Source organism: Protomyctophum bolini (genome assembly GCF_963924005.1).
Source record: "Protomyctophum bolini genome assembly, chromosome: 2".
NCBI lineage: Eukaryota > Metazoa > Chordata > Actinopteri > Myctophiformes > Myctophidae > Protomyctophum > Protomyctophum bolini.
In genome coordinates, this window is record NC_137863.1 from 50,223,566 (window position 1) to 50,245,754 (window position 22,189).

Consider the following 22,189-nt stretch of genomic DNA (forward strand, 5'->3'; position numbering starts at 1 on the left):
CCTTTCGGCCTGTTTGAATTTAATAGGATGCCCTTTGGGCTATGCAATGCACCAGCAACCTTTCAAAGGCTGATGGAGCGACTGTTTGGTGACCAGCGGCACAAGTCTGTCCTATTATATCTTGATGACGTGATTGTTTTTTCCTCAACAGTTCAGCAGCACATGGAAAGACTGGAGGTGGTCTTTAAACGCCTCCAGGAGCAAAACTTAAAAGTCAAACTGTCTAAATGCCATTTCTTTCAGAAGCAGGTGTTATACTTGGGGCACGTTGTGTCCGAACAGGGGGTGGCCACTGATCCAGAGAAGGTTACTGCTGTACGCAACTGGAGGCGGCCTACACACCTGAGAGACTTGCGTTCATTCCTGGGCTTCACATCATACTACAGAAAGTTTGTGGAGGGCTACTCCAAACTGGCTGCCCCGCTCCACTACCTGGTTGGCCAATTGAGTCCTCGAACGGGTAAGACCCCAAATATCCCATTAATGCCTCGGTGGGATGAGAAGTGTGAGCAAGCATTCCAGGCACTACGGGAGAAGCTCTGTACAACACCAGTATTGGCATTTGCAGACTTTACAAAACCTTTTATTCTTGAAGTCGATGCCAGTCACTAAGGACTAGGAGCTGTCTTATCACAGGAGCATGCTGGGAAGTCCAGACCTGTTGCCTATGCAAGTCGCAGCTTGAAGAGAACGGAACGGAACATGGAAAATTACAGTTCAATGAAACTAGAGTTTTTGGCTCTCAAGTGGGCAGTCTGTGAGAAGTTCAGGGAGTACCTATTAGGAAATGCTTTTATAGTGTACACAGATAATAATCCCCTCTGTCATTTGCAGACTGCTAAACTGGGAGCGATCGAGCAACGTTGGGCATCGGAGCTGGCTTCCTTCAACTTCACGCTCAAATACCGTCCAGGACGCTCCAACGCAAACGCTGATGCCTTGTCTCGACTACCCCTGGAGGAGGCGTCCCCTGGTATGGCGGTCCCCAGGCAGCTAGCGTCAAGTATTGGTGCACCGAAGGAGTGGATGAAGGCCACGTGCAGTGAGATAACCACCCTTCCCTGCTGTATCCGACCAGACCTTGCTTCGCTACAAGCCGCAGACCCGGTTGTGGGCCCTGTCTTGACACTCTGGCGGAGAGGGCGCCCGCCTGAGGCAAAGGAGAAAGAGGGGCTAATGAAGGACAGTAAAGAGTTGATCCGGAAGTGGGATCGTTTGTTGGAGAAGGAGGGATGCCTGTACCGCCTCACCTATTCTCCAGATGGAAATAAGGAAGTCCACCAGTTGCTGCTGCCACAGATGCTGCAGAAAGAAGTGTTTACCAGCCTCCATGATGCCCATGGCCACCAGGGGGTCGACCGTACCACTGACCTGGTTAGGAGCCGCTGCTTCTGGCCAGGTATGCTGAGAGATGTGGATAGATGGTGCAGAGAATGTGAGCGGTGCACTTTAGCCAAGGCCGTGAGGCCAAAAGTGAGAACCTACCTGGGCACACTCCAGGCCTCCAGCCCCAATGAGATCTTGGCCATCGACTTCACCATGCTGGAGCCTGCAAGTGATGGGAGAGAGAATGTCCTGGTCCTGACTGACGTCTTCACCAAGTACACATTGGCCATCCCGACAAGAGATCAGCGGGCTAGCACAGTGGCTGATGTGTTGGTCCGAAGTTGGTTCCATCTTCTCGGCGTGCCAGGTCGTCTCCATTCGGACCAGGGAAGAAATTTTGAAAGTAACATCATCCAACAGTTGTGCAAGCTCTATAACATCAAGAAAAGTCGCACCACTGCATATCATCCACAGGGCAATGGTCAATGTGAACGTTTCAATAGGACATTGCATGATCTGCTGCGCACACTGCCCCCAGATAAGAAGAAACGTTGGCCCCAATACCTCTCTCAGTTGACTTATGCCTATAACACCACAGCACACCAGACTACAGGGGTGAGTCCATACTTTTTGATGTTTGGTCGTCAACCACAGTTACCTGTTGATTTCTTCCTTGGCAGCAGTGGGGAAGAACCCAGTGGTGGATCTGTGGAGGACTGGATCCAGGAGCATCAACACAACTTAAGTGAGGCCTACAGCCAAGTGAGAGAACGTCTACAGGAGCGACTGGAGCGTAGAAACCTCAAACATGATGTCGGCACCCAGGATATGGGGTTCCAAGAGGGTGAGCTGGTGTACTTAAAAAACCATCAGGTTAGAGGGAGAAACAAAATTCAGGATGTCTGGAGCCCGAGTATGTACAGGGTGGTGAGATGTCCGGGGACCCTGGGGACCGTTTACTCTGTGGTGCCTATTGACCAGGACGGCCCAGTTAAGCATGTACATCGGTCAGAGATGAGGGCTGTCGGTGCAGGAGCAGTACCAGAGACCCTGGCCAGGATGTCTGACTCGGAGGAAGCAGATGATTCAGGTTCAGAAAATGGAGAATCAATATGTGTCATTCTGGAGGACAATGATCAGGTCATTTTGGAAGACAATGATGGGATTTATGACTCTGATAATGACTATGATTATTCTATGTTTGACTCTCCCACCTCAAGCAGGCCATCTTCGCCAGGTCTAGAAGAGCCAAGTTACACCATTATAGAGGTGGGTGAATCGCACTACAGACCTCGGCGTACCACCCGAGAGACCGCAGGACAGCACTCAAACCCCAATCATCTCCCCCAGTCAGCATGGCCAGAGCAGGAAACTCAGACTGCATGGTAGAGTATGGTGGCTGCGGCTTCCCTAGCAACTTGCACTATCCCTATTCTTATGGTGGATCGTCAGGGGCGACGATTCAATTATGGGGGGGTAGAATGTAACCCCTAGAGGGTAGTAGAGGCCTAAGTGAGACGTGTATTTAAAGAAGTTCTGGACAGGCAGATGACAGGACGTCAGTTGTGGGTCTCACACACGCCGCACGTTCATGCGTTGTGGGAGGTACGCGCCGCTGCGGAATTGTCAGTTGGTATACACCATACTGCTGTAGTGTATAGCCTGGGAGGTCCACCGAGTAATGTTTGGGGTGTGGCATTATCCAGTCTGTGTAGGACATTAACGGGAGGAATCTACAGGTCGAGATGTTGGCCTGTATGAGCCAGTGAAAAGACAGTGTGTGTGGTTAGAGTGACGAGACCTGGTTCAAGTGTTCAAGTGAAACAGCCCTGTAAAGGACTGTTGTCCCTTTTCCTTATTTATTCATCATGTATTGTGTGAAACTACCATCCTTCCACTATTTATAAGTCTACTCCAACACTACGTTTTTAATACTTTTTGATATTCAAATAAATGCCTTTTTGTATCCTATTTATAAATAAAACTATTATGCTTGTACCATACTCCTGTATCCTGTCCGATCTAATTATTTAGCGGGGTTACACAGTAAAAAAACACATTGAGACTGAAGTCTCTTTTACAAGTGTGAACTGGCCAAGACAAGAGGCAAAATAAGTGACACAGCTCTGCCAGTAACAAAAAATACACAACAAAAAACAGGACAGACATACAATGCTCATAAATATAGTACCCACTACCGAAGAAGCTCAAAGTGGGAGAACAGGAACACGACCAATAAGGACTAATAAATACAAACTAAGCAACGGAAATTGCTAGTAGACTAAAAAGCAAGCAGTAAATCACAGTTGAAACTTAGTCATACAATAAACATCAGAATAGTGTAAAAATACATAGCCATGACAGATATCTCGGATTGGAAAAGTGCTTTTATTTTTTCTGACTACCAACATGATACAATTATAATAAATAGGCCATTACAGAAAATAAATAATGCAATAGAGTACAGTTCTATTTTGACGTTGATATTGTGTGTGTATGACACCCCCCACCTTGGATAACTGTGGTAATTCTAGAGCTAATACATGCAAAAGAGCGCTGACCTCCGGGGATGCGTGCATTTATCAGATTCAAAACCCTCCCCTCCTCCTCCCCCCTCCCCCCTATACCACCGGAGATAAAGAAGTTTAGCCGCACTGTTGCACACCATTTTGACGTTGACATTGTGTGTGTAGGCTATACAGTTCTCTTTCTATTGACGTTGACATTGTGGGTGTAGGGCTGTAGGCTTTCAAAATAAGACAGAAAAAACAAAAAAAGAACAGTTACTCAAAGTGGTGCTTGATATCCTTTTTCTGATGGTAAGTGTAAAAACATGGGAACAAACACAAGGGCACCTCACACATCTTGCAATAATATAGGGTTGCATGCCGGATGTTACTGAGATTGTGGAGCCTGCAGTCTTTCTTAGTGGTAAGCACTGGTATATGGCCAGCATAACTCACTTCAAGTCTCCTGTCGAAGTCACCTTGCCTTGCCCTGAATGGACGAGCACCCCCGACTGCCCCCGCCTCCTCCTCCTCTGGCCTCCCTGGTTGCCCTGGTCGCAGTGATGTCCACCTGTCCACCACCAACATGATGAAGTTCAGGAGATTCTTTACCCTGCCATGTTTCAGTTGATGCAACACGAGCGCGTTGTACATGGTCAACTGAAAGAGGTACAGCACAAACTTGACAGGCCACTTGTAGGACTTTCGGGCAAACATGTAATACGATACGTGTTGGTCAAGTTTGTCGACACCGTTCTCATCAAATGGTGGTCCGTGGCTCAAATGGCCAATAGAGCAGTTAACTTGAGACCAATGACAGTCTAAGTCCACTTTACTTTATTCTGTCCCCTCCCCGAAAAGGCCTATCTGTCCTGGCCCCTAATCCATCATTTATACTGTACGGATGGATAATTACTATGGATTTGGAAAACTGGATTAATAGGTAGAGCGTAGTATGTACAGTAGTAGCCTATGTTAGTATGTGGTTTTGAATGTAACCTTGGACTTCTAGCTATCAGAGATTAGCCCTGTATTTAACAAAACATTAATGTATTTAAAGTCATTCAATATGCCGGTGCGGGTGCTAAACTAAAATGTAGCTTCAGTTTGACTTTTAACATTGTCAAAGAACATTCAAGGAACATTCTGTAACCTTTATTGAATGCCAAAACATAAGCCAACACAATATATTTAAAAAAGCCATTTCAAGACATATGGTCAAGTCTTGCGTAAACAATGTGACCGAGCCACACGCTGTATGGATCAGGTGTCCAGTCCTCCACAATAAGACATCAACTCCCCCAACGTTACACACTTAAACCCCAGCAGTAGCTGCATTCATGTGAACACATAGCAGATCTACAAGCTTACAATGATCTTCCATTTGCAGCGAAGATATTTAACACATTCCCCCCGTTAACATCGTGAGGCCAGTGAAATGCGCGAAAACAAGTGGAAAAAAAGCAAGTGAAATGAAATCCTTCAACACATTTTGGCCTCTCTTTTAGCACCATGGCTGGCTGGCCTGGCATCACTGGCGTCGCTCTCTCACCTTTCTTGCGCTTCTCAACGACCTTGACCATCTCGTGTGGGTGAACTGAACGAACTGGACGAACTGGACGAACTGAACGAACTGGATGAACAATGAACTGAATGAACTGAACGAACTGAACGAACTGAATGAACTGGACGAACTGGATGAACTGGATGAACTGAACGAACTGGATGAACTGAACGAACTGAACGAACTGAACGAACAATGAACAAATTGAATTAACAATTGAATGATAAGAAAATATACTCAAAATGGACAAAGCATTCGCTTTAAATGCTTTGGGCACCCAGGTGGGTGCCCTCGGGAAGTACCTGCAAGGCTCATCCTCTTCCTCTTCCCCTTCCCCTTCCCCTTCCCCTTCCCCTTCCTCTTCCTCTTCCCCTTCCTCTTCCTCTTCCTCTTCCTCTTCCCCTTCCTCTTCCTCTTCCTCTTCCCCTTCCTCTCTCCTGTTCTCCTTGAGGTTGGTCCATGAGGACACCACACCCAGTATGAAGCCATACAATGCCTTCTTGCTGGCCGGGTTATTCGCCTTGAAAATGACATAGGCGTTGAACATAGTGATCTGCAGGAGATATATGACAAATGTTTTTGTCCACTTGCACGTTTTTCTCACAAAGAAATAGTAGGCCAGGTTCTGGTCCAACTTGTCGACCCCATTCATACAGTGGTTGTACTCCACAACGCACTCTGGCTTTGTTGCTGCCACCCTCACTCTTATGGCCTACCTTCTTCTGCAGGACCTGCTCCATGGCATGCTGGTGGAAAGTGGTGACCATTTTTACAACTCTTTTGTCACGCCATGCCACCACCATGACGTTGTCATCGTGGCACATGACTGTGTCCCCCATCTTTAGCATTGCCGGTGTCAACACTGTGATAGACTCCGGTTCCCCTCTATACTTCCGTAAGGTCCCACAGGTGTGGATCTGCAGACGCAGGAGAACCTTACAGAGGTAATGGTAAATGCTAGAAACTCATGCTTTCTTTTGTAAGGGAAACAAAGTCACATAACAAGCAGTTACAATATAAAATATATATCATTAATAATAATAATAAATAAAAAATAAATAAATAAATAAATAAATAAATAAATAAATAAATAAATAAATAAATAAATAAATAAATAAATAATAATACATTATAAATATTATAATAATAATAATAAATACAATCTCAAATACACATATGTGTCTGGTCAAAAATAAATAGCAATAGAATAAAAGCATTGCTTCGTGTGCAGAGTGGAGACACAAGTCAATTATATATAGTTTGTACAACAGTAACCATTAGCTTTTCTGTCCAGGAATTTGTGGAACGTGTAAACAAGAGTGTGGCTGGGTTTGACCGACAGAGGATGAAAGGACGTACAAGTGTGTGTGTGTGTGTGTGTGTGTGTGTGTGTTGGGGGGGACAACAGTTTATTCGATAGGAATGTCTTGGTATTTATCCTTGCTGTGGTAAATTATGTCACAGATGCCTCGACACAGTGGTATGTTGCATCTACCACACTGGAAACGTGTCTCTCTGCGCTGCCCCTGTCTCATGTGCACCCTGCACACTTTGGATGGGTACATCTTCTTTCTGGTCCGTGGGATGTGCATCAGCTTATGGGCTGTTTTATTGCCATCCAGGCGACCAGGTGGGTAATAAACAACAACAATGAACAACAATGAACAACAACAATAAACAACAACAATGAACAACAATTCTAAGAACGGGTGTACTTGAATTGAATGTCAAGAACTGGATGAACAATGAACAGAATGAACTGAACAAACTGAACAAACTGAACGAACTGAACGAACTGGATGAACAATGAACAGAATGAACAGAATGAACTGAATGAACTGAATGAACTGAATGAACTGAATGAACTGAACGAACTGAACGAACTGGACGAACTGGACGAACTGAACGAACTGAACGAACTGGATGAACAATGAACTGAATGAACTGCATGAACTGAATGAACTGAACGAACTGAACGAACTGAATGAACTGGACGAACTGGATGAACTGGACGAACTGAACGAACTGAACGAACAATGAACAAATTTAATTAACAATTGAATGATAAGAAAATATACTCAAAATGGACAAAGCATTCGCTTGAAATGCTTTGGGCACCCAGGTGGGTGCCCTCGGGAAGTACCTGCAAGGCTCATCCTCTTCCTCTTCTCCTTCTCCTTCCTCTTCCCCTTCCTCTTCCCCTTCCCCTTCCTCTTCCCCTTCCTCTTCCTCTTCCCCTTCCCCTTCCTCTTCCTCTTCCTCTTCCCCTTCCTCTCTCCTGTTCTCCTTGAGGTTGGTCCATGAGGACACCACACCCAGTATGAAGCCATACAATGCCTTCTTGCTGGCCGGGTTCTTCGCCTTGAAAAGGACATAGGCGTTGAACATAGTGATCTGCAGGAGATATATGACAATTTTTTTTGTCCACTTGCACGTTTTTCTCACAAAGAAATAGTAGGCCAGGTTCTGGTCCAACTTGTCGACCCCATTCATACAGTGGTTGTACTCCACAACGCACTCTGGCTTTGTTGCTGCCACCCTCACTCTTATGGCCTACCTTCTTCTGCAGGACCTGCTCCATGGCATGCTGGTGGAAAGTGGTGACCATTTTTACAACTCTTTTGTCACGCCATGCCACCACCATGACGTTGTCATCGTGGCACATGACTGTGTCCCCCATCTTTAGCATTGCCGGTGTGATAGACTCCGGTTCCCCTCTATACTTCAGTAAGGTCCCACAGGTGTGGATCTGCAGACGCAGGAGAACCTTACAGAGGCGCACAGAGTTATAAAAATTGTCCATCCAAAGCCGGTAACCAAAACCGGTCAGACCTTGAAGCAGGAACTCCACCACCTCTTGTACCAAGGGTATGGTACGAGGCTCAGGTTCAAGTGATGCGCCAGTATAGGGTTTCATGGCCCAACAATACCCTGTCTTACTGTCTGCAAGAATATATGATTTAATACCATATTTTATGCGTTTCAGAGGATTGTACACTTTAAAGCCTAGCCTACCACGCCAGAGAAGGGTCCCCTCATCCAGGCTGATGTCCTTGCCTGGCAGGTACATCTCTTTATATTTGTTTAGGAGGTAGTCCAAGACAGGGCGGATTTTGGACAATTTGTCATTTTCTGCAAGATTACGATTGTCTGAAAAATGAAGGTTGCTCCAAATTAGTTGGAACCTGTTTCTGGACATGGTCCTGCTGAAATAGGGGGTGGCTGTTGGCTCGTCTATGGACCAGTAAAGTTCCAGTTCTGGCTTGTGTACCAGACCCGTCAGGAACAGCAGCCCAAAGAATCTCTTAATTTCCACCAATTCGACTGGTACCCATTTGTTGTGCCTAGAATGTGGCAGGTCAGTCGGAGGTCGCTGTTCAGCATAGAGGTTGGTCTCTATGCATATATGCTGGAGCAGCTCATCCGTTAGAAGCAGCTCCAAGAAGTCGGCAGGGTTGTCCGACTGGAGCTCTGCAGCAGCACCACGAGGCCCGGGAGTGCCAGTGAAGGGGAGTGAAGTTGGATGCCAGTCCGTCGTCTGGTCAGACCAAACTGTCTCTGGCACGCCTATAAATGATAGAAATACATTATTACCAACTATCCTTTTATTGTTATTGTTGCTGTGGGGGTCCCCGGAACATCCAAACCACCAGGAATGCCTGGCGAGCCGCCCCATGTCCGAAACGGTCTAGAAATGACAGAGTTGCCGTGTGGGGGTCCCTGGGGTTCCCCTGGAACAACACCAACCCCCAGGACTGCACCCGGGGTGCCGGCCCGGTTCCAGCGAGTCGCCCCGTGTCCAAAACGGTTGAGAAATGACAGAGTTACCGTGTGGGGTCCCCGGAACATCCAGACCCCCAGGGAGGGAGGGCAGAATCCGTTTTACCGGCCCGGCAGGCCTGCCGGTAAACAGGACCGGCCGGTCCTTAAAAGGGCCGGCCGGTCCTTAAAAGGGCCGGCCGGTCCTTAAAAGGGCCGGCCGGTCTTAAAAGGGCCGGCCGGTCTTAAAAGGGCCGGCCGGTCTTAAAAGGGCCGGCCGGTCCTTAAAAGGGCCGGCCGGTTGTAAAAAGGGCCGGCCGGTCGTTAAAAGGGCAGGCCGGTCGTTTTAAGGGTCGGCCGGCCGGATTTTTTTTTTTTTTTTTTTTAAGTTAATTTTTTTTTTTTGGTAACTCTGTCATTTCTCAACCGTTTTGGATGGGGGTGGTCTCATTTAATCGTGCCGCCCCCCCGGGGGCATCCTTGGGGGTCTCAAAGTTGGGGGACCCCCCGGGACCCCCAGGGACCCCCAAATGGTAACTGTGTCATTTCTCTACCGTTTTGGATGGGGGTGGTCTCATTTGAATCGTGTTGCGTTCCCGGGGGCGTCTTTGGGGGTCTCAAGGTTCGGGGACCCCCCGGGGACCCCCAGGGACCCCCAAATGGTAACTCTGTCATTTCTCTACCGTTTTGGATGGGGGTGGTCTCATTTGAATCGTGTTGCGTTCCCGGGGGCGTCTTTGGGGGTCTCAAGGTTCGGGGACCCCCCGGGGACCCCCAGGGACCCCCAAATGGTAACTCTGTCATTTCTCTACCGTTTTGGATGGGGGTGGTCTCATTTGAATCGTGCCGCCCCCCCGGGGGCATCCTTGGGGGTCTCAAAGTTGGGGGACCCCCCGGGACCCCCAGGGACCCCCAAATGGTAACTCTGTCATTTCTCTACCGTTTTGGATGGGGGTGGTCTCATTTGAATCGTGTCGCGTCCCCGGGGGAGTCTTTGGGAGTCTCAAGGTTGGGGGGCCCCCAGGGACCCCCAGGGACCCCCAAATGGTAACTCTGTCATTTCTCAACCGTTTTGGATGGGGGTGGTCTCATTTGAATCGTGTCGCGTCCCCGGGGGAGTCTTTGGGAGTCTCAAGGTTGGGGGGCCCCCAGGGACCCCCAGGGACCCCCAAATGGTAACTCTGTCATTTCTCAACCGTTTTGGATGGGGGTGGTCTCATTTGAATCGTGTCGCCCCCCCGGGGGCATCCTTGGGGGTCTCAAAGTTGGGGGACCCCCAGGGACCCCCAAATGGTAACTCTGTCATTTCTCTACCGTTTTGGATGGGGGTGGTCTCATTTGAATCGTGTCGCGTCCCCGGGGGAGTCTTTGGGAGTCTCAAGGTTGGGGGGACCCCCAGGGACCCCCAAATGGTAACTCTGTCATTTCTCAACCGTTTTGGATGGGGGTGGTCTCATTTGAATCGTGTCGCCCCCCCGGGGGCATCCTTGGGGGTCTCAAAGTTGGGGGACCCCCAAATGGTAACTCTGTCATTTCTCTACCGTTTTGGATGGGGGTGGTCTCATTTGAATCGTGTCGCGTCCCCGGGGGAGTCTTTGGGAGTCTCAAGGTTGGGGGGCCCCCAGGGACCCCCAGGGACCCCCAAATGGTAACTCTGTCATTTCTCAACCGTTTTGGATGGGGGTGGTCTCATTTGAATCGTGTCGCCCCCCCGGGGGCATCCTTGGGGGTCTCAAGTTTGGGGGACCCCCAAATGGTAACTCTGTCATTTCTCAACCGTTTTGGATGGGGGTGGTCTCATTTGAATCGTGTTGCGTCCCCGGGGGTGTCTTTGGGGGTCTCAAAGTGCGGGGACCCCCCCATGGTAACTATCAATTCTCAACTGTTTTGGACAGGGGTTGGTTGGAATCGTGTTGCCTCTATGGGCGCATTATCGGGGGGAGGTTCGGGGACCCCCACATGGTAAATCTTGACATTGTCATGATAGATATTTATTTATGGGAGGGAGACAGAGAGAACAATTTGCATATTATTCTTACTATAGCTCTCTCACACACACACTTTTCAGTAATGGACATTTAACCAATCTATTTCCCTCTGACAAGGCTCGCCGTTACCCGACAAAACTGTGCAATTAATTACTCAATTACTGTGCAATAAACAGTCAAGCCACAACGAAAATGTATTTTGTTGCTTTTATATAAAACTAGAAATAAACATGTAAACAATGTAAACTGTGGTTACAATAAAATAGACCAGTCCGTACGATGTGTTAGCTAACTAGCATGGTTCTGTTGTTAGCATTCCTCATTGAAGCATGCAGTAGTGCAAAGCAGGTACATTTTACTGTAAAAACAAAAATAGACGAAACGCACCATTAACAGCAGATATACAAGCCACTAAAGTGTCTTCTTTTTCAAGTCATGATTGATTGGTTGGTTTATTAAGTTTGCAGAATTACAGTACATTTCAAGTACAACTCAATACAACTGTTAAAGGCGGTTGACGTAAGTCGCAACTATTAATTAATACGTTGTATGGCGGTTTATTATACGTTGTGGCGGTTTGATGAATACGTCGGCATATTAGAATGTTATTATTATATTACAATGGACAGTATGCACTCTGTAACATTAAGATTTACTCCTGTCAAGTAAAATACGTGTAGACTATTTAATGTAATTAATACTCCTATCATGTTCCTTCTAGTAATAGTTTGGCATGCAGGATGTAAAACGAATCAGTTCTTGTCACTGTATTGTTCACAGTACAAGTTGAAGGTGAAGCACATGTGTTGTGATGAGCCTTCTGTAATGAACACACAAAGGATGTGTAGCTGTCAACCCTTTATTTGAAAGATAAGTAATTATGGACAGTGTTTTTTACAGAGTAAATATTTTCTCTTACAATTTTATGAAGACAACATAATACAGACAATCTAAACATATAATCAAAGTCATTGAAATACACTATGATGATGTGTTAGTCCAAACAACACATGTCAACACAGAGACAAGTTACAATTTCACCACTAGTCTGTGAATATTAAGTAATGCGTATACCTGGACTAAACTGAATACTTGACATAAGTGTCAACATAATGCCTTATTTGAAGAAGAAAAAAACCACTCATCATTTAACAGCCTTTTCCTCTTTATGACACGTCTTCATGTGTGTTTTTAGATTACACTTTTGACTAAAGCCCTTGCCACAAAATGTACATGTAAAAGGCTTTTCCCCTGTATGAGTCCTCACGTGTTCCTTTAATTGCCCATTATGAATACAGCCCTTGCCACAAACTGTACATGTAAAGGGCTTTCCCCCTGTATGACTCATCATGTGTCTTTTTAGATCATTCTTTTGACGACAGGCCTTGCCACAAACTGTACATGTAAAGGGCTTTTCCCCTGTATGACTCATCATGTGTCTTTTTAGATCAGTATTTTGACTACAGCCCTTGCCACAAACTGTACACGTAAAGGGCTTTTCCCCTGTATGACTCATCATGTGTCTTTTTAGATCAGTATTCTGACTACAGCCCTTGCCACAAACTGTACATGTAAAGGCCTTTTCCCCTGAATGAATCATTGTGTGCCTCTTCAGAGTTCCCTTGTGATTAAACGTTTTACCACAATCTGCACAACTAAAACATTTCTTACCTATTTGACTACTCGTGGAGTGCCTTTGTTTTGGTGAATTGAGGTCATGGAGCAGCTTGTTACTCAAAGACAAACTATTTCCTCCCATGTGTTGTTTATTGTGTGATTTCAGTGTGTTTAAACTTGACTGGTCATCCATGGTCTCATCCCACTCATCACTGTCTTCAGTGATGTCAGATTCAGAACAGTGTGAAGAGATGAGCTGATCATCACTAGTTGGTTGTGATTCCCCACAATCATGTACATCAGCTTGTGTTTCCATGTGTTGAGATGAGGTGCTGGCTACAGGTTCTGTTAGTATGTTTTCATCATGTTCATGTTTCACTGATAGTAATCTCTCTGTTGATCCACCATCCTCCTCTGATCTTTGAAGTAGCTCATCAAGTTCCTCTTTAATCTGTAGATACTCTGGCTCCTCTTTGATCAGACTGGAGGTTCTCTCCTCCTGTTCAATTTGAATCTGTAGAGACTCTGGTTCCTCTTTGATCGGACTGGGGGTTCTCTCCTCCTCTTCTTCTTTAATCTGTAGATACTCTGGCTCCTCTTTGATCAGACTGGAGGTTCGCTCCTCTTTAATCTGTAGAGACTCTGGCTCCTCTTTGATCAGACTGGAGGTTCTCTCCTCCTCCTCTTCTTTAATCTGTGGAGACTCTGGTTCCTCTTTGACCAGACTGGATGTTCTCTCCTGCTGCTCAGTAAATACCTCCTCTTTACACACAAGGAAGTGTAGGGAGTGAGAAGATAGAAATGAGAAACCCATTATTATATTGAACATTGGTGTCTTTGTATTGGTCAAGATTAGATGTGTTCAACCGGTTAAGTAGTTGTGGTTGGAGGAAACTTCCACTGTTAGTTCCATATCTGTCCTAATTATGTTTTGATTTTCAGTGTGAAGTGTCACACAAATTATTGTTTCTTACCTCCACAATGCTTAATTTCTAAAACAGGCCTCTCCTTGATGCTTAAATATAATTTATCATTAGATACAACCTATTGCTATCTGATAAATCCACAGAGAATGTTTTTGAATGAGAGTTTAACCTTAACATGAATGGATTGTGTTCAAGCCTGTAACAGTTAACATAGTAAAGGTTTTACCAACCTGTTCTGTGTAGCTTGATTATTGGTTGTAAAACCATATCCAATAGTCTGCGTTGGTAGTCAGTTTCTTGCTTGATGTGGAAAGCTTCATCCTCATACTCTGTTAGAATTCTTCCAACGACCCCAAATATCTCTTCAGCAGCAGCAGATAGTCTCTGGTTGACCAAGGACTTCAATGTTTGTCGTAAAGCCATAACTCAAAACTTGCCCAAGTTGCCCAAGATTTTTTTAATAGAGTGAAAATATTAAAAAGTATGGAGTAAAGTAGAACCAAAAATAAAAAACTAAATGCTTCAGCTAGTGCAGAGAGAAGAAGTTCAGCTCTTAACAACTAGCAGAGATTAAAGTGACACAACGCTGACCAAGCTCTTGTTAAATACTAACAGTGGGCCAATCAGAGTGAGGGGGGGCGGGACACACCAAGAACAAAACTGGCCAATCGCTGCTCATAACAACAAGGCAATGCAATGTATTTTATATAAAACATTAAGAAAATTAAACATTATAAAAGTGCAATCAGATTCAGTAAAATATAAAGTTACAGCTGTGTTGTGTAACTTTCCTATATGTATAGTAGTAGGCCTATATTATACAATTGCATTATTTCACACAGCGACCCATTGTTAAGATTTAAGAACTGATGTTAAACTTTCTTTATATTTCTGAAGACATTCAGCATTCTGAATGAAATTCAGTCTTCAGACTCTGTTACATAAAACATCTGTTGGAAATAAGACATTTAATCTGATTTAGATGGTGATATTGTGGGCATTATTGATGTATTATTTTGTATAGGATGAAATCACGATTGATCCTCTCAAGCCCTATTTTAATGTATTGTAGATGATGATAAAATAGACAATCTAGAAGCTGAGAACATATTGTAAATGTTCCACCTGTCATCAACATAGGAAGAAAGTAGCTGTAATAGTTTTGATATGTTCTGCACATGTAGATGTCAGGGACACTGGTTGTCTCAGAAAGATAATCCTCTCCCTCTCCACAAGTGCAGCAAAGCATTATGGTCATTGTAGTAATCCAGCAGTGAGACCAGTGTCCATGACATAACAGACACTTTGAAATACTAAAATGTCTAAAAACACACATTTCCCACATAAACCCACCAGGAAATAAGGGCTGGTGGTTACCTTGGCTTTTTCTGTATTTGGGACATCAGTATACCCTGTTTGGGAGAACAAAGTTCTAGCACCACTATACCGACTGAGCGACAACACAACACTCTTTCAAGAGAGCACTGCTGCTGCTCTGTCTTAAAAAACATTTATCTGCAGTACACCAGCCTTCAGATATTTTATTTATTTATCTTTATTTTGTATTTATGTATTTGTAAAGTAAAAAAATGTATAGGGGTGACAAATAGGTCAACTTGCTTGTGTCACCTTTCAGATGCATGTCACAGGGATGCTAAGTATTTTCCAGTCTAAATAATTTAAATGCAAATGATTCCCAATCCTATATGTTCCAATCCATTCACACTATAGCCTACTGTAGGAGTAGGCTATATCCACTCTACTTATCATACTAAAAGGATCACATGCAAATCTGTTGGTCGGTCCATTCAGCAATAGGGTTACACACCCTAACCCATTATCACCTGCCCATTAACAATGGTACAGACATGCTCCTAAACATTCCACAACATTCACAACGCATGACTTCTAACAAGGTAGATAAAGGTGGAATTCCCGTATCCTACGACTAGAAATAATAATGCACTGGTATTGTAGGCTACAGTAAAAAATAAAATATAAAAAAATGTTTCATTCATACCAATTGTCAGATAACATATCAACTCACGTCCACAACTACTATTATTTTGTCAATTTTAACCAGCATCACAGTATGACTAAGGGATGTGTCACCATCCTTGTACACAATTGTTAGAAAATGATGCATTTCTCATTATACGCTAGATCTGCATGTAGTCACAGTTAAGTACAATGGACAGTATGCACTCTGTAACATTAAGATTTACTCCTGTCATGTTCTATGTAGAAAGTTCAAGTAAAATACGTGTAGACTTTTAAATGTAATTAATACTCCTATCATGTTCCTTATAGTAATAGTTTGGCATGCAGGATGTAAAAGGAAGCAGTTCTTGTCACTGTATTGTTCACAGTACAAGTTGAAGGACATGTGTTGTGATGAGCTTTCTGTAATGAACACACAAAGGATGTGTAGCTGTCAACCCTTTATTTGAAAAAGAATAAATTACAGTGTTTTTTACAAAGTAAATATTTTCTCTTACAATTATATGAAAACAACATAATACAGATAATCTAAACATATAATCAAAGTAATTGAAATACACTATGATGATATGTTAGTCCATACAACACATGCCAACACAGATACAAGTTACAATTGCACCACTAGTCTGTGAATATTAATTACTGTGACATTTTAATTGCTGAATAATGTGGGCAAACACTGCGTCACATATTGTTATATCAATATAATCAGGTCATTATGCATGTTGAAAATTGATTAAAATAATTTATGTATAGTCCATAATGTTTAATGTATATAGCTGGACTAAACTGAATACTTGACATAAGTGTCAACATAATGCCTTATTTGAAGAAGAAAAAAACACTCATCATTTACCAGCCTTTTCCTCTTTATGACATGTCTTCATGTGTGTTTTTAGATTACACTTTTGACTAAAGCCCTTGCCACAAACTGTACACGTAAAGGGTCTTTCCCCTGTATGAGTCCTCATGTGTACTTTTAATTCCCAATTATGAATACAGCCCTTGCCACAAACTGTACACGTAAAGGGTCTTTCCCCTGTATGAGTCCTCATGTGTACTTTTAATTCCCCATTATGAATACAGCCCTTGCCACAAACTGTACATGTAAAGGGCTTTCCCCCTGTATGACTCATCATGTGTCTTTTTAGACCAGTCTTTTGACTACAGCCCTTGCCACAAACTGTACATGTACAGGGCTTTTCCCCTGTATGACTCATCATGTGTCTTTTTAGATCAGTCTTTAGACTACAGCCCTTGCCACAAACTGTACACGTAAAGGGTCTTTCCCCTGTATGAGTCCTCATGTGTACTTTTAATTCCCCATTATGAATACAGCCCTTGCCACAAAATGTACATGTAAAGGGCTTTCCCCTTGTATGACTCATCATGTGTCTTTTTAGACCGGTCTTTTGACTACAGCCCTTGCCACAAACTGTACACGTAAAGGGTCTTTCCCCTGTATGAGTCCTCATGTGTAAGCGGTTAGGGTCCATTTGGTTCCATTTCTACACTCTAAAGTTAAATTATCATTGATGTTACAATATAAATATTGGGGGTCCCAGATATATAAATGCCATTAAATGGGGGTCCATACTCCATAGACTAATGCATGTCAAACTGGGGGTCCTTGAAATTAAACGGGTTGAGAGTCACTGCTATAGCTGTAAAAACCTTCTCTTATGAGGTCCCTGGCATATCCTCTCAAATGGGGGTCCCCGGCACATCCCCCCAAACGGGGGTCCCCGGTACATCCCCCCAAATGGGGGTCCCCGGCACATCTCCCCAAACGGAGGTCCCCGGCACATCTCCCCAAACGGGGGGTCCCCGGCACATCCCCCCAAACGGGGGTCCCCGGCACACCCCCCCAAAATGGGGGGTCCCTGGCACATCCCTTCAAATTTTCATTAAATTTGCAAGCTGTATACTGCACTGGCCTCTGTCCTACTGCCCTACTGCCACCTACTGTCTGTTTATTATATTACACAGTGGGTGAAAAGAAAACACCCCTTAAGACTAAACCACACCCATCAGAGGTGTGACTTCCATAGGTACCCAGGTACTTTTAAATACCTAGAGGTAACTATGGGTACTGGGCCGGCGAAAAGGAAAGGAACCCCACTGTACATTGTGTGAACAAAAGGCTATTGGCCCCATCTGGTGACCTGGGGTGACATCAATAAATACATGATTGTGATAGAACATGATTGACATCTCAATTCTGATTGTATCCACATGATTCTGATTATATACATGGTTCACATGATTAGAGGCAATGCCAAAAAATATTTACAACATGATTTGACGATTGTATAAAAATAGAGAAAAGTAGAAAAGTTTTTAAACATTTTGACAATGTTGAGAGCATTAAGTACAGTAGAACCCCAAATAGCCCTATGGGCTTTAGACATAAAGCTTAAAGGACAGTAATAGTGTCTACACCCATTTCAAAAATATGTTGTCTTATATATAATAAAAAAAAGAAAGAAAACAAAAATACACATGAACTCTATACAATCCTCTATTGGCTATATTTAAAGAAATGGCCTAATGTCAAACTCTTCATTGAGTCCATAGTTTTAAGGTAGTAGATCCACCATAATTCTCTTTTTAAGAGGAGATTGTCCATATCGCCACCTCGTCTTGGAAGGCGTACTTTTTCTATACCCAGGTATCTCAAAGATGAGACATTGTGGTGAGCCTTTTTGAAATGTAGTGCTACTGGGCTTTTTTCATCCCCATTTCTGATGGTATACTCCTGTGTTCTTTGTATAGTCTCCCCAGAGGTTTGCACCTCCTAACCTCCTCTTCAGATAACCTTTAAGCTTCTTCAAAACTGTTCATGCTATAATGCAAGCTCATTGTGGAAATCAAATCAAATCAAATTATTTTTTATTTACAAAGCACATTTAACAGTATTAAGAACAACATACAGAAGCATACAAGATCGATTACCAACATATCAATCGGAAACAATGAGATAAGAGCAAAAACATCATGTCAGGTAGATTTGAATGCTTGCGAGTAAAACAGAAAAAAATACTATTAAAAGACTCTGAGCCTCCATTTGGTCGTTGGGACAATAATAGCTCTAATCCGTTGACCTGAGGTGCCTCGTGGCGGTGTGTGTGTGTGTGTGTGTGTGTGTGTGTGTGTGTGTGTGTGTGTGTGTGTGTGTGTGGAGGGGGGTATTTTACAAGGTCTGTGATGTAGGCGGTTGTCAGGCACCAGAAAGGATAGGACTCAGAAGCAGGCAGCAAACCTTTAACAGGTTTTATTAAAGTTCAAAGGGAAAAGGCAGAGGCGTAGTAGGTATGTATAGCGTGGGTCTGGATTCCTGGAAGGCTGTCCGTAGGGCGTCGGTTCCGATAGGGATTAGGCAAGTCGTGAATCAGAGTTCGGTCCGGGTCCATACACATGCAGTGGTTCTGGGAACAGGCAAAGGTACAAGGCGTCAGGCAAGGGAAAACCAGGGACAGGCTAAGGTCAGATATAATAACAGGCTGGATAACAGGTTCAAGAATAACGGCGTTGCTAACCTAGGGTAAACTGGGTTGATCTGCAGGCAGAGAACAATGGGTAGCTGCAGACAATAAGTAACCTTGGCTACTCAGCGTGGAACCTGGTGCAGGTGCGCTCACACTGGTGTGGGCGTGACAGGAGCCCCCCCTCCCACGGACGCCTCCTGGCGTCTTCCGAGGCTGGTCAGGATGCTGCTGATGGAAATCACGGATGAGGGAAGGATCCAAGATGTTGCGGCCAGGGACCCAACATCGCTCCTCCGGGCCATAGCCCTCCCAGTCGACGAGGTACTGAACACCCCTTCCCCGCAGTCTGGACTTCAGTAGTCGACGCACCGTGTAGGCCGGCGAGCCATCAATAGATCGGGGCGGAGGAGGGGGCGGCACGGGGGGGCACAGGGGACTGGAGACCACCGGCTTGACCCGGGAGACGTGGAAGGTAGGGTGGATGCGCATGGTACGAGGCAACTTGAGGCGAATAGCAGCGCGATTAACCACCTTCACGATGGGGAAGGGGCCAATGAAACGAGGCGCCAACTTGCGAGACTCAACACGGAGGGGAAGGTCCCGGGAGGACAACCAAACTTTCTGCCCAGGGCGGTAAGTGGGCGCCGGCACACGATGCCGGTCCGCATGGCGCCGGTACCTAGAGGCTGTGCGGAGAAGTCGGGCACGGGCAGTCTTCCATGTCCGCCGACAGCGGCGCACAAACTCCTGGGCAGAGGGGACTGAGACCTCTTTCTCCTGGTCAGGAAACAGAGGCGGCTGGTACCCCAAAGCACATTGGAATGGCGACAATCCAGTAGCAGACGTAGGCAGAGAATTATGAGCATATTCTACCCACACTAGCTTCCGACTCCAGGTGGACGGGTTGTCGGAGGAAAGACAGCGTAGAGTGGACTCCATCTCCTGGTTCATCCTCTCACTCTGACCGTTAGACTCTGGGTGGAAGCCGGATGAGAGGCTGACCGAGGCCCCAACCGAGGAGCAGAAGGCCCTATAGAACCCAGAGGTGAACTGGGGTCCCCGGTCAGAAACCACGTCAGAAAAGAAACCATGAGGGCGAACCACATGCTGAACCAGAAGCTCAGCAGTTTCCTTGGCAGAGGGGAGTTTGGGAAGGGCAACGAAATGGGCCGATTTCGAAAACCGGTCCACGATAGTGAGAATGACTGTGTTGCCGTCCGAAGGTGGGAGGCCAGTGACGAAGTCCAGCGAGATGTGAGACCACGGGCGGTGGGGGGTGGGAAGCGGAAGCAGAAGGCCGGACGGAGGGTGGCGAGAAGTCTTATTCTGCGCACAGACAGGACAGGCGGCAACGAACGAATCCACATCTTTCTTCATGGAGGGCCACCAGAAACTTTGTTTTAGGAACAGAAAGGTGCGATTCATGCCAGGATGACAGGTGAGGTTAGAGGAATGTCCCCACTGTAGCACACGGGACCTTACAGGTTCGGGCACGAACAGGCGATTCGGAGGTCCATTGCCGGGGTCGGGGTGGCTGCGCAGAGCGCTGCGGACCTCCGCTTCTATCTCCCAAGACAGGGCTCCCACTATGAGGTTGGGCGGCAGGATGGGCTCCGGGTCGTGACTCTCTGGACTGGGACTGAACATGCGAGATAGGGCGTCAGGCTTAGTGTTTTTGGACCCAGGGCGATAAGACAGAGTGAAGTTGAACCTGGAGAAGAACAAAGCCCACCGGGCCTGGCGGGAATTGAGTCGTTTAGCCGTCTTAATATACTCCAGGTTCTTGTGGTCAGTCCAGGCAATGAACGGCTGCTCAGCACCTTCCAGCCAATGTCGCCACTCCTCCAGGGCTAACTTCACGGCTAACAGTTCTCGATTCCCAATGTCATAATTTCTCTCTGCAGGGTCAAGTTTACAGGAGAAAAATGCACAGGGGTGAATTCTGTGGTCTTCAGAGGAGCGCTGGGACAGCACTGCTCCTACTCCCACGTCAGAGGCATCAACTTCAACAATGAATTGACGGGTGGGGTCCGGATGAGTCAGGACAGGGGCAGACGTGAAGCGCGTCTTAAGGTACCGAAACGCCTTCTCCGCCTCAGGGGACCAGACAAAAGGCACCTTGGAAGATGTGAGGGCAGTGAGAGGAGCCGCCACAGTGCTGTAGTTCCGCACAAAGCCCCTATAGAAATTGGCAAAGCCAAGGAAGCTCTGGAGCCCCTTCCGGTTACTGGGTTGGGGCCACTCGACCACCGCTCTGGTCTTCTCCGGGTCCATCCGGATACTGCCGGCCGACAGGATGTAGCCCAAGAAGGGGACAGTGGTCTGGTGGAAAGCACACTTCTCCGCTTTCACAAACAGGCAATTCTCCAGAAGGCGCTGGAGCACCTGTCTCACATGCTGGGCGTGGTCCTGGGCATTGCTGGAGAAGATCAGGATGTCATCAAGAAAGACAAAGACGAACCGGTTCAGCATGTCGCGGAGGACATCGTTGACAAGAGCTTGAAAGACTGCCGGTGCGTTCGTGAGTCCAAAGGGCATGACGAGGTACTCATAGTGGCCACTGGGGGTGTTGAAAGCAGTCTTCCACTCGTCGCCCTTTCGGATTCTGACCAGGTGGTATGCATTGCGGAGATCGAGTTTAGAGAAGATGGAGGCCTTCTGGACACGCTCAAAAGCAGTGGAGACGAGCGGGAGGGGGTACCGGTTTTTGACGGTGATGTCGTTCAAGCCCCGATAATCAATACAGGGTCGTAACCCTCCATCCTTCTTCCCCACAAAGAAGAACCCCGCCCCAGCAGGAGAAGAGGACGGGCGGATGAGTCCAGAGGCTAGGGACTCTGAGATGTACTTCTCCATAGCGTCGGTCTCTGGGCCTGACAGCGAGTACAGGCGGCCACGAGGGGGAGAAGTATCAGGCATGAGATTGATAGGACAGTCATAGGGACGGTGAGGAGGTAACGACGTGGCTCGTGACTTGTTGAAGACCTCCCTCAAGTCCCAGTATTCAGGTGGG